Here is a 16,200-nt window from a genome sequence, read left to right as displayed (position 1 = left end):
CCACCCTCATTTCCCAGAGCTCCCCAGCTCTATTTGGAAGGCACAGCCCTCTCCAGGGCCGTGGAGAACGAAGCCACTGAGACGGTTCCAGGGAGTGGAGTGAGCGCCGAAGTCTTTCAGGAGAGACTCAGCCGGCCTGGGCTGGGGAACTTCACCCACCCGACCCTTGGTAACCCCCATCATACCAACATGGAAGGTTCTCGTACCTTCCCCCCTCCCCCGCGCCTGCGTCCAGGACCACTGATATCTGGAAGGAGAGCAGAAAGACTGTATGTGAATCACCTAAATGAACTCCGCTTGCCAGCCGATTTGAGGCACTGGATTCCCAGGCTCTTTTATATTCAGCATTCTCTCCAGAGAACGCATCTACGAGTGGAAAAGACGTATTTCGGACAGAAAAAAAAAAAAAAAAAATCTCCAAAGGACAACTTTGCGAATTTTAACTTGCAACTAAGACTTAATTCCTTCCAAACTTTGAAGCTGTATCCTTTCTACTGGCCTTATGGAAAAGTAAATTATGACATTATTATTTTACAGATGAATCTCTTTACGATGAATTTCAGATGCTACATACCCAGAGTCTGCATTATTTAAAACTTTGGCAAGTGTGTCTATAGTATTGAGCATAATAGAAAAAATTCTCGAAACCAAGTTTGTGTTCCCACTGCTGTTTCTTCATGAAATTTCAATTCTGCTTTCTTTTCTCTTGGTCAATGTTTCCATTTGTAACTTAAAAGATTAGATGGCTGCTACTTGTTGCATTCATAATGATTAAGCAAAGAATTCTAGCGTTCCTTTTTCCATGCAACTGAGTTGCTCTTGCCCCGAAGTTGGGCCATAATTTAAAACACATGCAGACAATCAGCCCTGTAGAAAACAAGGATTCATACCCTCCCCATCCCCACCTGCAACCCGGTTTCAAGGCAAATTAAGTCTTCCAAACATTTACACAGTGCTCTGATATAGAAAGTCAAAAAGGTTCATTGGCCTTCAGTCAAGCTGTAGTTTTATAAAATCTTGATTTCAGATCAATTCATCCTAATAGAGTTTTTTCCTTTAGAATTTTTTCCAAATAAAGCCACAAAAATAAATTATAAAAGTGTGAAGCCAAGACCTACCCATGTTAACTCAGCTGTCCAGCCATAGCGAAATAGACAAGAGTTTGAAATGAATCAACCATACCCACTATAATGTTTACAATTATGAAATTAAATCACACCACGTTCCATGATGCAACTATGTCTCCCAGTTTGGCAACGCCCCTCAGTTACACAGACACCATCATTCAGATTAGGTTCTTGATTTCCCATGTGCTAATGACTACAAGAAGGAAGGGTAATGCCAAGCTATCCTGTAAGTAGGTCCCAGGTACAATTTTCTTTCCCTTGCACTGTTCAAGGATGAAAAAACATCAGAGACTCATTGGTATGTTCTTCCAAACTCAATGCAAATGAATCCAGATATACAACTCGGAGAATTCACAATGTTACTCTAAAACAGTATCCTGCTTTTGAAAATAATGCTTTGAAAATAACCAAATGCATTAGCTCTAGCCTGCCTGTCAGACATCTGACTCTAAGGTAAATAGTCTTACATTACTAGTAATCGGCATTTATTTCCAGACCATTTCAAATGAAATCGGTAATCGCGAACAACATGAAACATGACATGTGCTCCTGCAATTATAAGTAGTAGAATCATTCATCCTATAAATATGTCCCCAATAGAAATATAATTCCATAATACTTATTTGAAATATTTACACATTTATTCAACAAAGACATTTTCAGGATAATTGTAATACTGACCTTGCCCTTTAAAAAATGTATTTCATTTTCATCCTACAACTAATGAGCAACAAAATTTCAGATATTTAGTCCTAACCTTCCTGTGTGGTTAGATGCTATTTGTAATATATGCTTCTATTAAATGTCTTCAGCTTTTAACCCAGGGTATATTACTGTTCTTATATTAGCACAAAGTTCTCATGAAACTTTGAAAGTAAAAATGAGAGGCTGTTTTTTAAAAAAAACTTGAAATGCAAATTTTCTGTGAAATTATAAGTCCTCAACCAAAACAATCAGTCAGGAATGAAAGGATCCATATCTCCTATAAATAATAACAAATTGGAGCCATAAATGATACATTTCAGCACAAACTCTTACCCACTGTATGTTTAAAATGCAGTAATATAAGAATATGAAGCAATATTAAAACACAGTAAATATGTAAGAATAGTTATTTTATTAAACAAATGCTAATGGAGTACTCACTATGGGGGAAAACACAGTGCTAAGCAATATATTCTTTCCATCTTTTTCTTTTTACCAAGTGTTCTGAAAGAAAAATAATGTTGCTTACATGAAGATAATTGAACAGGAGGGAAATTCTTTACCATGAATGGGAGTATGTTATATATTAATTCTCAACTCAAACGTTTCTATTGGCTAATCTCAGAAAAAGAAGGCACACAAAACACATATAAGCACATGTAATTTATCTCAGAGTCCCGCAGAGATGGTCACAGCTCCACATAATGTCCCTGTGCATTGGGTTTTACGTTAGAGCTGTCACTTAGCAAGGAAGTGGAGAGATGCTTCTGATTCCAGGTTGTTCCAAAACACCTATGAGAAAAGCCTGGTGAATTTTTGCAGGGGTCTAGACTGGAATATAATCAGTAAATTGATGTCCAATCTTCCCTCTTTTAGAGGTTAAATAAAGAAATGATTCTTGACTTTATGAAGTTTTATTTGTTTTTTCACAACACAGGGTCTGATCTCATGGTATGCTTCCCCAAATCACACACATAATGCTACTGGGGAGGATGACAAACCAGTGAATTGACAAATTTATCCCAAGTCTGCAAGTGGCTCCTGGGACAAAGATGATTTCAAAGTCTGCTGATGCACGTGAGAGAGCATTTTGGTTCTGTCTCACCCAGGCCCTATGTCTCTCTCTCTCCAGTGTGTGGCAGCTTGCTAATTCAATTAATTTCTTTTTAGCTGAACAAGAAAGGGATCAGTGAAAGGTTAATGTGGTCATAGGCAGTTTGATTCAGCCGAATCCTGAGCCACCACTGCACTGTGATCTTTAGTAGTGGGCCATTCTGGTCGACATCGAGCTGGCGGGCCAGGTTTCCTATACACCAAATAGGGTCAGACCCAGAGTTCTAAGCAAGACTACTTGGGAAGCTACGAAGGCACAAACTTAACCTACAACAGATCGCAGACTTGCTTAATTTTGAGCCCAGAAGGAGCCAGTGTCTCACAAATGAACATTTATGAATAGAATAATACTGGTGAGACCAAAGGCGAGAGAAGGAGCCCCTATTTATGAGTGTTAAGGAGGAGGGGATGAACAGATTAATGTGGTCCGTCTGTCTTACTCATGATTTTAAAACAAATATAGGTAATTTAAATATGCATTTATGTATGCATATGCATAGTCAATGAAATATGGTGAAATAAATTGCATTCTGGTAGCAAGGGACATCTTTAATTTTACACACATTCACACTCACACCCACACATTTCTCACAATCAACCGTACTTACTGAGTACCCACTATGTGCCTGGCATTGTGCTGGAGAATCAAACAAGAATAAGACAGTAGCCCTGGTTTTAAGAAGCTCACTCATCAGCTGACCTTTGCTCTGAAAACTCTACAGAGGTCAGTTCCCTGAGTCAGTCTGAACATTCCACAGGGAGCAGAGAATCTGGCTGTTCATTGAAAAGATGCCTGCACAACACTTTGCCACTCACAATTGATAGACGGCTGCAAATCTTAGTGGGGCTATTAGTATAATGTGATGTCGGAGGTGAAAGACTGGACTGGATGAAGACAATGGCGCAGGGATTCTGTGATTTCTGGAGCCATATCTTTCAAACATCTATTAGGAAATTCAGAGAATTGGCTTATGTTTTGTAACCATCACAATGAGGAAAAGGGTAAAGTTCACAGGCATACAGAGCTGAGCAACTGCCACAGAACAGGTGGGTAGCAGGTGCCTCATTTTGCACACACCTGCCAAGGCAGAAAGGAAGGAGAGCAAATCAGAGGCAAGAGGGCCCTCCATTCCTTCATGTTCCCATGGGGTGTCCTCATCCCACTCCTACAGCTGGCAGTGGAACAGGCCACTCAGGAAACAACTTTATTTTTTTTTAATTAAAGGAATACAGGAAATACAGGTGAACTCAGAACCTGGAATCCTGGGTTCTAGTTTCACACTGTCACTAGCTTTCTATGTCACCTTGGGCAAGTCATTTCACCTCTCAGGACATTAGGCCCCTCACCTATAGAATGAGTGAGTGGGAAGGGATGGATGTCAAAAGGGCTCCCATGATTTGAACACCCCATGAATGGTTTCAGGATCATTTACTGTCCACTTTTCAGGAACACTTTCACTCCTTCCTCTTTGGGGTGCCATGTCTACTTACTTCTCCAAGGAGCCTTCTTTGTTCCATTGAACTCCATGGTATGGTAGAATGAGCTTTGGCTTTAGACAAAGTTGGGCTGAAAACCAACCTTCACTCCACTCACTAGCTGAGTGATCTTGAGCAAACCTTTGTTTCATCATATGCGAAATAAGTACAGTAGAGCCTTGCAGGGCCACCAGGAGGATAAAATTAAACAATATAAAGAAAGAACAGAGTGATTATCTCTTAGTAGAGCTTACAGGTGGAACAGCCATCACCACCCTCATCAGCCCCTATATTGTTATACACACAGAGCTTGTGCCTGGTGTAAAATATTGATCCTTAATAAAGACACACTTTTACTAAGCATTCGCAGTTTCAAAACTCTCTCTCTCTCTCGCTCTCTCTCTCTCTCGCTCTCTCTCTCTCTCTCTCTCTCTCTCTGTGTGTGTGTGTAAAGCAAGTATTTATTAAGCACTTGCTAAGTATTGGGAATACAAAGATGTATAAGACTTAAACTATGCTTTGGCCTAAGAGGCTTCATAGCCTAGCATGCTTTTCATGTCTTATTTCCTACAGGAGAGCAAGCTCCCATCCAATGTGCAATGACTAAACATCTTCTGTGTACATTACACTGTGCTAGGACATGGAGAGGAAAGGAAAAAGATCAAGATGTCAGTCTGTCCTTCAAGGAGTTTGCAACTTAGTAGGAAAATGAATGCAATGCTTATAATGTAAGGCAGAGTATGTGATACATCGTCTAAGTGTTCCAGAGATAAAGTGCTACGTAAGTCAAGAATAGGAGAGGTTACTTTGTGCAGGGTTCATCTTAAGCTTTATGAGAAGAAGGACTTCATGAAGGAGGTGCTATTTGAACGAGACCTAGGAGGCCAAACCAAATCTCAGTGGATAAAAATAAAAATGAAGGGCCTCTTGGAAGGATGGCAGAACACAGGTAGAAGTAGAGAGACAGAAAATGCATAAGGAACAACTAGTAGTGAAGATCTACAGTAGTATAAAATACATATGGACCAGGAGGGGAGAAAGCCCCAAATCTAGGTTGTATCTATTTCTTCTGCCTTCCCTCAAAGTGCCTAGTACAGAGCTCTGCAAATTATACACATTCAGAGAATGGGTTTTGAAAAAAATTACTGAGGGCAGAAGGGAACTGTGCTTTAGAAAACAAAGCTCTTTGCAGCTTTCCTATTTCATAGTCATACTGTAAGTACTAATAGTTGGATTGATAGTCATAAAGTTAAATTACACTTAATAAAACACTGGAGCAAAAGAGTTCCACATCACAGCACACTGAGGGAGAATAAAACTGGAAATGGGTGTTATTTCATCAGAGTGAAAAGCTAAGCAGAGCATTTTAGGGTGAACAAGATAAATTGAATGTTATTTGATTTTTGTATTTCATTCATTTTAGTTCAGAAAATTATCTGAGACAGTCCTATTAGCATAGATGCTTCATATATAGGCCATATTTTATTTTTTAAAGAACTATCTTAAAAATATATTTTAAAATAATGGAGAAAAGATAAGCAGTTACAGATGGTTTTTCCCTATTTTTGTCATGCATGATCAAGGATCGCAGAGTAATGTGGGCTTCATTGGGAAATCCAAATCTCGCAGCTAGGAGTGTTCCAGGAGCAAATGCTGGCATTATTTTGCTTTTGAAGAGAAAATATGTTCCTGTTCAGTCAAGCAAAGTAATCAATTATTCTGCATTATGAAATACTCATTTTATGACTATTGACATTTCAGACAGTTGTGCCACATGTCAATAGTGGTTTTGATGCTCACATTTAAGTTCCAGCTTATAGGATGGGATTCATTTGTGCTGACAGTGTCTGATCAGAAGTCTATTCTCCACTCTCAGAAGTACATTTATTATTTATGTCCAGTCTTGCACTGTGGAAGTATGCTGTAAGCACTAAGAAAAGAATAGACTTGGGTATGTTTTTCTGTATTAATAAAAAATGTTAAAATTTTCTAAATATGTTAGATTTACATTTAGAAAACAATCAACACTCTTCTCTTGAATTAAAAACTATTCCTATGTTTTGTAAGATAGGGGTAGAATAAATTAGGCATTCCATTCCGAAGCTCCAAAATTCACATTAGATTTTTAATTTATCCAGTTAAACTTTGTGTCCCCAGAGATAATTTCCTGAAATCAAAATGGCTTTCCAGTAAGTATATAATACTGCTATGGTTGCTGCTACTACCTCTCCTACTGAGACTTCCTCTGTGCTAGGCATTTATTTTACGCTCTTTTTATCATTTCATTCACCCAACAACTTTCTGTACTTTTATTTATTACCCTCATTGTACAAATGAGGAGACTGGGGCACAGAGAAATTAAGTGACTTGTCCAAGAGCACAAGGCTAGTAACTGGTGGAACCATAAGAAAAACCTATGTAAACTGATTCGAGGATGTGCACTCTTAACCATTACGCTATGACACACAAAAATTTAATTAATTTTTTCCTTGAATTGAGAACTACTCAGTATTTTGGAAATGGCAAGCCGACTTCTCAGGAATCAAAAATTACTACTCTAATCACTCCTAGGCACGTGTGCAAGAAATTCTTTTATCACTAGCTCCTGTAATTGAGCAGGGTTAGCATGTGTCATTATGAATTATTGCACAATTTAGTAAATTATTTAATTGCTACTAATGAAGAAACATACTGTACACAGTTATAATTATCCTGTTTGAAAACAATGTTGCTATTTGTACATTTAAGAAACACTTGCTACACATTAAATTAACTCTTGAGGGGAGTTGTTTTTTGTTTTTGTATTTTGGAATAAACAACTCTAAATATTGGTAACAGAACGTTAGATAGTATTGCAAGGAAACTAAAAAACACAAAAATCAATGATTGCATTTCTAAAAGACTCCAACAAAAGAACAGATCCATTAAAAATGTAAAAAATAACAATTTCATATTTTGTGCTGTTCTGTAGAAAAAGCACAAGATAAAGATATTTACTGTTTTTACTTTTCTAAATTGTATCACTGCTGCTTTTTTCATAGTTTTTGCAACATATGTTATATATTATAGCATTTTGTTCACGTACTTTAATCACCCAACAAATGTCTTTGATAGAATAATAATCTTACAGTCAATTTTCAATGCACTTTAAATAAATTGTTTACACTTATTAAATTACTGTAGCAATGCATGGTCTTGTTATTTATATAAAAACATAGTACATACATAGCCTTGAGATGTTTTTATAACACCTCTTAAGCAAAATGTAGATAAAGTAATTTTTAAAATGTTATAATACAAGTTAGAAAGAGTGACTTGTTTGTGTAAGTTATGGTATACATTATTGAGAAACTACTGTTATGCATTATTGAATTTGCTGTAAAGGCCTAAGTACAATAATGGCATCAAAAAGCCCAATTCACCTATTATTCTAAAGGTTAGGTACATGCAGTATGGTGAAACTGAATTTCATAAACCAGCATGTAATAGTGACTTGACTTACAACATCTTTGCTCCTTGAAATATAACAGAGGTAACATGGCAAAAAGGGAAATATCAGAGTTGGAAGATACTCAAAGAGGTCAGGTGGTAGGTCACTCTGCTTCCAAGGACACAAGTAGCTAAACCATCTGTAACATATCATCCATAGACAGTTGTCTATCATTAAATAATCGTATATAAGCAAGATAAATGATATTATCATATTTGGGCTGTTGTTTTGTTTTTTATATCATTCCAAGGTCAAACTGCCATTTAATTAGGTAATTCAAATCAAACAAAAGTTCTGTTCTCTTATGAATAATGCATATATTAGAATTACAGTATAGTTTGCAGATTTCAGCACTTGTCAAAATACCAGTAAGAAACTGTTTCCTGTCACCATGTTAGATTCAGGCATAGCAAAACAAGAGAAAAGAAAACATACTTTATATGTTCAGAGCAATCACTGCTCAGTTCATAGTGTAATATAAATTATTACCTACTGTTTATTTTATACTAACAGTATTTTACCAGCTAGAACTACAGTGAAACACATAGGATGCTCTCCGTTTTAATGTTATTTTTTTTTTCTGACGTTACCGTGTTAAACTAGAAGCACTGTACTTTGATTCATCCTTCAGATCGCAGAGGTTTTTTTCATCCTTTTATTAAATACAATTTACATATTGTAAAACTCACCCTTTTTGGTATACAGTTCTTTGAGTTTTGACAAAAGCATTTAATTGTATAGCTACCAACACATCAGAACACAGAACGGTTCTATTCCCCTCTGTGCCCCTCTGCAGTCAACTTATCCCTCTACCCCAAACCTGGCAACCAGAGATCTGTTTTTTATCCCTGTAGATTTGCCTTTAAAGAGTATTATTTCAATGGAATAATATATTATGGAGCCTTTGACCCTGGTTTCTTCCACTTAGCATAATCCAATTTAGATTCATCCTATATTATTGAGCATATCAATAATTTGTTCCCTTTTATTATTGTCTAGTTTGTTTCTTCGTTCCTCAGTTGAAGGACAGTTGGTTGTTTCTATTTTTTGGCAATCACAAATAAAGCTGCTACACACATTCATGTTCAGGTTGTTATGTGAACATAATTTTTCTTTTATGTGGGTAAATACCTAGGAATGGGACTGTGAGATCATATGGGATGGATATATAAATTTAATTATAGAAAATGCCAAATGATTTCCAGAGTGGCTGTGCCATTTTGCATTCCTATCAGCAATGTGTGAGAGTTTTAGTTGCTCCACATCCTTACCAGTGCTTGGTGTTGTCAGATATTTATTTATTCATTGCCAATTCTGGTTATTTGCAGTGGCTAAGTTCTATAAAGTCCCCCCCCGCCTCCCGTAAACACTGAATTAGAGAATACTGAATCATTGCTTCTAGAAGAAATACAGGTTAGGTTTCTGTGACCCTGTGCTCATAACATTTTTGTCAACTGATCAATACATAACTTGTTCTATGTGTGTTTCTGTTTAAGGACACCTTATTTAATACATACTGTTGATTCATTAACACCCAGCTCACACCCAATAGCAGTATGACTCATGGGTGAAAGAAGCTTACCTAACACACTGCATTTTCTCCATAAGGCACACAACAGCCTTCTTACACTTAGGAACACTAGACAGCACTTCAGCAAGCACCATGCTTGCAGGCTATTTTAAACAGTGAGACCCTCAACAAAAAGCACAAAAATCAGAAAAACGTGGCATTAAGTAGACTTCAAAAAAGGCACTTGTTTACAGTATGAAAACTGAAAAAAGATGGCAAAGCACTTCCTTGATCGACCTAAGCTGGTAACGTGTACTGAATGCTCTGCATGTGTGCTTATCTGTGAATGCCTGCACAGCCGGTATTGATTTTTGAGTTATGAATAAATTTTAGTGAATATGCAAATTCATAAATACAGAATCCACTGATAATGAGAGTGGACCATACCTGTGTATCTATTTATTTTTTCCATCCTACAGTTTCAGTTTAAATGTCACTGACTTCTGGAGGTCTTGGCCAAACCCTCCTCCATCAGACCAGCTTTGGACTCCCATTGGCATCCTGTTCTTCCCTTCCTTTAAACCTGATTCTTCATCCTGTGTTTTTGTTTTTTTTTAAAAATTTTTTGTAATCATTCGTTATCTCTTCTGTCATCTTCAGTAGACTCTAGACTCTCTGGTCAGGAAACACATGTGTCTTATTCACTTTTGTATCTCTTACATCACTAAGATACAGTGCCTGACATACATAGATGTTGGGTAAATATTTGTTGAAGAAGTGAATATTTCTTTGAAAGCAGCATGTTTGGTGGAAAGAGCACTGGGACTGGAGCTGGAAAATCTGGTTTCCCATCCCAGTTCTAACACTTAATGTCTGTGTGGTTGGCAACAAGTTATAGTTCTTGAGCTTGAGTTTCAGTTCCCTCACCTGTAATACCTATCTTTAAAGAAGTTTTTTAAGACTTTAAAAGTCAGGCAATAAATGTTAAGACCATTAGTATCAGGTACACTATGCTATCCAGTAATCATTGGATTGGACTTGTTTATGAACTAGACATTTATAACTACATGAGCAATACAAAATATACTGATGAACAGTGTGAACAGTGATACTATTTAGCTATCTGGATACTTTAGTACCAACTCCCCATGTATTTGGAGTTGTGTACTCAGAGAACCTAAATAAATAAGAGAATTTTTCACTTTAGAAGTAGATGTTTTGTCACTCCATCAACCTAGCTACATTCTTCAGGATCAAAGGTTATATATAATATATACTATAACTATGTCTTCATAAGAACAGATTATTTATCTACTCCATTTCAAAAATATTTTCTGAATGTTTAAAAGTGATTTTTCAGTAATGTGCAGTTTGTACTCTCCAGAAACAAGATTTTTTTCTCTTTCAAACATTCCTAAAAAAACAAAGAAATTTAATTAATAAGCATATTATGATTCTGCCTGACATGCTTTCTTACAAAGATTTATTTTGTCCCTTAAGATTTCAAGGCAATAAATATCAATAATTTCTATAAAATTATCTCAATCTTCCTGTGTGTAACTAAGGCTAATGAAATAATCTAAATGCTAAAATACAGTGGAAAAGCAGCTGCCTAAACAATGCAATGGTTACTTCACTCTAAATTTATACAAATGATTTATCTTACAAAATTATGATGATCAGATATGATTGAGTGACACGATTTATGATTATTGGTCTTTAGTAAAAGATGCAGATCATGATGAATCACTGACAAGTCAGGCTTAATGGTAGGGAGGGAGAGATGTTAAGTTTGTGTATTTGAGTACAAAGCAGAACAGATAAGTAAAACAGAATCGGTCATGATTATTTCATATGAAACTTTCATTGTTTCTTAACTTACATTTATATTACCTTTTCAGGAGACATTTTTTTAAACACGTAAATTCCCATAAGGAACCTAACAACAGGTCAAAATCGAACCTCGGGTGTAAAACATCATTTGCCAACAGGCATCCTCCAAGTGTTTTCCACAGAGGCACATCGCTCCTGATTATTTCCAGGCTACTTTAAACGATCCTGGACAGGGCTACTGAGTGACTTGTCAGCAAACAGGAAAACATTACGACACCACTTCCCCAGATTTCTTCCCTGGACATGAAATATTTGGGATCTTTCTAATTGAATCAAGCCTAGTTTAAAAAACAAGTTAAGCTTCACCTTAAAGCTTTCAGTTTTAACTGGAGGAATACTTCTAACATATGGCAGCTGGGCTCTGAGTCACAGCAACCTTCAAATTCTGGCCAAAATGTCTGTTTCCTGAGATTGTGTCTGATATCCCCTTGCATCCCTGGTGGGGGGCAGTGAGCATTCAATAAACGCTGTTGGAATGAATGAATGAATGAAAGGGTTCCTAATTTTGAGCTACAAATTCTTCCATCAACAAAATAATCCCATAGGAAAGCTGCAATGTACTTGGAATTCATAACTATGAAAGAGTTCTATTTTTGGCTCCTTCACGAATTTTAAAAAAATCATTTATGCTCAACTTGGTCTTTCTTGATTTTTTTTTTTAAACCAAGGTGTGAAAAGCACGGAGGCATTTCCCAAAATATGAAAGACAAGTATAGTTGTTAGAAAGTTTCATTTGTACATAGCTTGTGTGTGATAGTTATTTTTAAATCTCAGTTAATCATCAGATATTTGGGGAGAGCAGAATTTTGGTGAGGCACTGTGTGAGATGTTTGAAAAAGGAAATTAAAAGAAAAATGTTCTCTTGCTTGTGCACCAAAAATTGTCATCAAGACTAGTAGAAGGTGTGTGGTTTCCGGTATATCCACAGGTAAACCAAGTTGTCATCTAAAGTAATATTAAACTTAGAACTGCTGTCAGAGAAGTAGAAATAATTGCTGTAACAATTTTCATGATTAGAGATCTTTCAGTTGAAAGCCTTATAAAATGGAACACGGAAAAAACCAAAAAACAAAAAAATAAATAAATAAGAAAAGAAAGAAATGAAGATTGAGAAAGATACCACTAAAATTCCAAGAAATGAAGTTCATATATGTGCTTAAAAAAGCATCCCTCTGGCATCCACTCAGAGACTATTTTCTCTTATGTCAGACATAATTATGACAACCTTGATATCTGGATTTCCAGTATACAGAAGATATTTAAAAAGCACAGCAGAAAGAGTAGAGAGTTCTGCTCATTGGAGCAAGGAAAAACAATAAATATTGAAGAAAGAGATTAAAAAAATGATAAAAAGTTAGACATAAAACTCAAAAAGTATGGCAACATGGGGCCACTTAGCATAGGAGAAACAGACCACCACACCTGCAGAGCCTCTGAGGACATCCTGTGTTACAGCATACCGTACACACCGTAATAATTAATGTTTATAATGACATTGGATCATTAAAAATATATTAACCCATGAACTCGAAGAAGACAGGGACTTACATAACATGTTTTGAAAGCAACCCTCACCCCTCAATATAGAGAAGTAGTTTAGGCACTTACAGAGACATGCTCCAGAAAATTAATTTATATGAGATTTCTCATTTTCTAATAATGCCTGTGAATGTGGCATTGATATACTTCAAATAATAAGTCTCATTACTTAAGACCTTACAATCGGCGGCTTAGATATTCCAGTTTCAGTGAGCTATGCTCTGAAGCCTGCCAGAAAAATAAAGATCTTTCCATAGAAGGATACCTGTTTCATTCAAATCTAATATGAGCCAAATATCAATAAAATAAAAACTGTTCAAACACCTCCCCCCATTTAAAGCTATAATGTTTTTGTAAATGTTTGCTTGGATTAAGAGTGTTTAGGGCTAAGGTTTAAACGTAAATCATTATATTAAGATATTTGTTGCAATTGCTATTTATAATGCTTAACCTGCTGGAAATCCGGAGAAGGAAAGGTTAGCAGTTAAAGCAAGTTCCATGGAAAAAAAGGAAGAAGAAGAAAAACATAGGCGCAAATTGGCATTGTTTGCATTCGGTGCAGGTGAAGTGACAGGTTTTTAAAAGTACGCTTTATACATGCACACACACGATAACCATACCTCCTTCATGGCCGCAACAATTCTTGTTTCAAAACTGCTAGCCTGTTTCCAGGGCAGCTGCAAAACATCCGTGAAAACTAGTTAATTTGTTGGAGGCATGGAAACTGCTGCCTCTCCACCTGCCAGGCAGGATCCACAGTGAGCAGACTTCACAATGGCAGGAGCTGAAGGTCCTGAGATAAATTTTCTCGGCTCCTGCCTAGACGGAGGAAGGGGAAGTTGTTGCTGTGAATGTCCTGAACTGGGAGCTCAGATACTTTCGGATTTCTGTTCCTTTTACTGTACATATTGTACAGGCTCCAGAATAATGGTTTTTGTATTAAAATCACCATGGCTACCTCCAAATTACTATTAAATTTTATTATTATTATTATCATCATTATGTTGTCATTGTTGCTGTTAATGAAAATGCAGTTTAAAGTTTATGGTTCTACACTTACAAATGCCCAGGAAGACAGCAGGCAGGGAATTGTTCTCCCACTCACAGATGGGGTAAATGAAGTCCAGAGAGGCCCCGGGCTTAGCCTGCGTCACACAGCTATTGGTAGAGCTGCAACTTGAACCGGGATTTCTAACTCCTAGTCTAGTGCTTGCTACACGTTGCCACATGCTAGGTATTAAAAACTGATTTCCTGTTCTTTAAGAATTTACATTCTGAGGCGCTCATGTAGATAAGTATAAGGAAAGTTTTCCATAGGAGGACTTTTGAAAGTGAAACACGAGGCTGTTGTATTTCTTCAGATATTTTGGTCACTAACTACATCTCCCTCTCTGTTCATACATTATCTATTTGTTCTTGCCACAAGAGATAATTTACATGTCTCTTCAACAACATGTCACTAACAAATTAAGTTTTAATTAATTGGGCCTCATAACAATTTACGGAAAACCAGCTTATATGATGAAAAGCATAAACCAAACCTGGTCATATGATGGTCATTTTATAGTTTGTAGTCCTTTCAGTGTGACCGAAGGGGCCCCGGTGTCCATCATGACATTGGCCTCAAAAGTTAAGAATATATTTTGAAGTTACATCTCTCCTTTTTTGTGGCTCTGTTTTTCATTAATTTATTTAAACCTTTCTTGTATCTTTTAATATTTGATCCATTCAGGTGGGGGGAAGGGGGTACAGGCAAGGTGTACGATATGTGCACGGAGGAGAGGTTCCTATGATTAAATCTGCAACCTCCTTCCACACTTAAGAGATGCTCATTTGACATCTCCACTCCACACTTCTTTGCTTTTAACACCTTTTGCTTGGTATGAAATACCGGATTAGTTTAGAAAAGAACCATAATAGGTTATATTACCTCTAAAAATTTTATTATTTGGCACCAGGGCTTTTGAAATAAAACATGTGAAATATTTAATTAGGCAAAATAAATGTGACACTTATGGCAAGGATTTCAGAGGGAACAAAAATGAGGTAGCCTTAGGGTTAAAGGGTTAACTTTATATAAAGTCTCAGGTAGAGATACTGACAGGCCCAGGAATAAAAGCCTCCAGGTCTCACTCTTATTCAATGTTCTGATCATTTGGTCATACTCTTGGAAGAGACAATAAATATATATATCTGTGAAAAGTCCATAAGATGGAAATGAGGTGGCCTACCTTTCATCATTTGCAATGATCAGAGTCAAAGCCATTTATAAAAATATCCGCCATAATAGAAACCACTGCATCTCAACTAAAAACGGGAAGACACAGAAGAGGCTGATAAAAATGAAATCACGATACACTTATGCTTATCCTATCACCAAAGTGGTTGCCCAGAGAAGGGTCTCCACAGTTGCCTGATGAAAGGCACAAATCATGGACCACCCACTGGGACAGCCAGGACAGAGGAGTGAGGGAATGGCCTCCTCTTTAGAGAGCTGAATGGCTGGACTCTCTGGAATGAATAGATAACACCATTGCAGAACAGACTGTGGAGATGAAAGTGGAAGCCAGCAAAAACACAAGAACGGAGGAAAACCATCAAAGGGGTGAAAAATAACAAAAGTCCAGGGACTGATGTGATCAGCACCCAAATGCTAAAATTGCAGCTTGAGGGATCTGTTTGAAGCTGCTAAAGAGATTTAACACAATCTGGAATGAACAGAAATTGCCCTCAAATAGAATAGAAGGGCCACCAAGAGACCTTAAGGAAGGGCAACCTAATAGAATGTGAGCCTTGCAAAGAGCTCACTTGGCAATGTCCTTTTGAACATCTCAATCATTCGAAAGTGCAGTGTAACACACACACACACACACACACACACACACACACACACACACACACACTCACGGTCCAGGGTCTGTGGGGAATTTTGATGGGAGGTGCTCATCAAAAGTCTTAAATAATGCAAGGCAATGGCAATCCATCCGATCTTCCACTCTGAGGACCAGGAGCTAAGAACAGACACAGGTTTCATCAAAGCAGCCTCTAATCTTTCTGGCACATCTGCAATGTCCATCTCACCAGGGGTGACCTTCTGAGTGAACTTTGGAAGAGATGTGCTCTTTGGTTTTGTCTGGGTTGCAGTTTAATTCAGCAGGAAGCGGGCTGTGGCTGGGAACCACAGCACAAAGAAAATCACGGTAAGGAGGTGAAAAATGCGGGACTGATCGACAATAAGTGAGATGAGATAAATGACTGGTAGTTTTTTATGAGACCGGCAGAATAAAAAAAATCATGGGTTATCACTTTTAAAGCTCATTTTCCATTGCTGTTACTAAGTAGGCAAT

General features: G+C 37.2%; 1 protein-coding gene across 2 annotated transcripts in view; it reads right to left on the bottom strand.

Annotated features, from left to right (window-relative positions):
* The window catches only part of RORA (RAR related orphan receptor A), a 714,208-nt gene that overhangs the window by 93,111 nt on the left and 604,897 nt on the right, over nucleotides 1-16,200 (bottom strand). The window lies entirely within an intron of this gene.

This window comes from Cynocephalus volans, chromosome 3, assembly GCF_027409185.1.
Source record: "Cynocephalus volans isolate mCynVol1 chromosome 3, mCynVol1.pri, whole genome shotgun sequence".
Lineage (NCBI taxonomy): Eukaryota > Metazoa > Chordata > Mammalia > Dermoptera > Cynocephalidae > Cynocephalus > Cynocephalus volans.
Note: the sequence above shows the minus strand (reverse complement) of the source record. Positions and strands in the feature narration are given on the sequence as shown.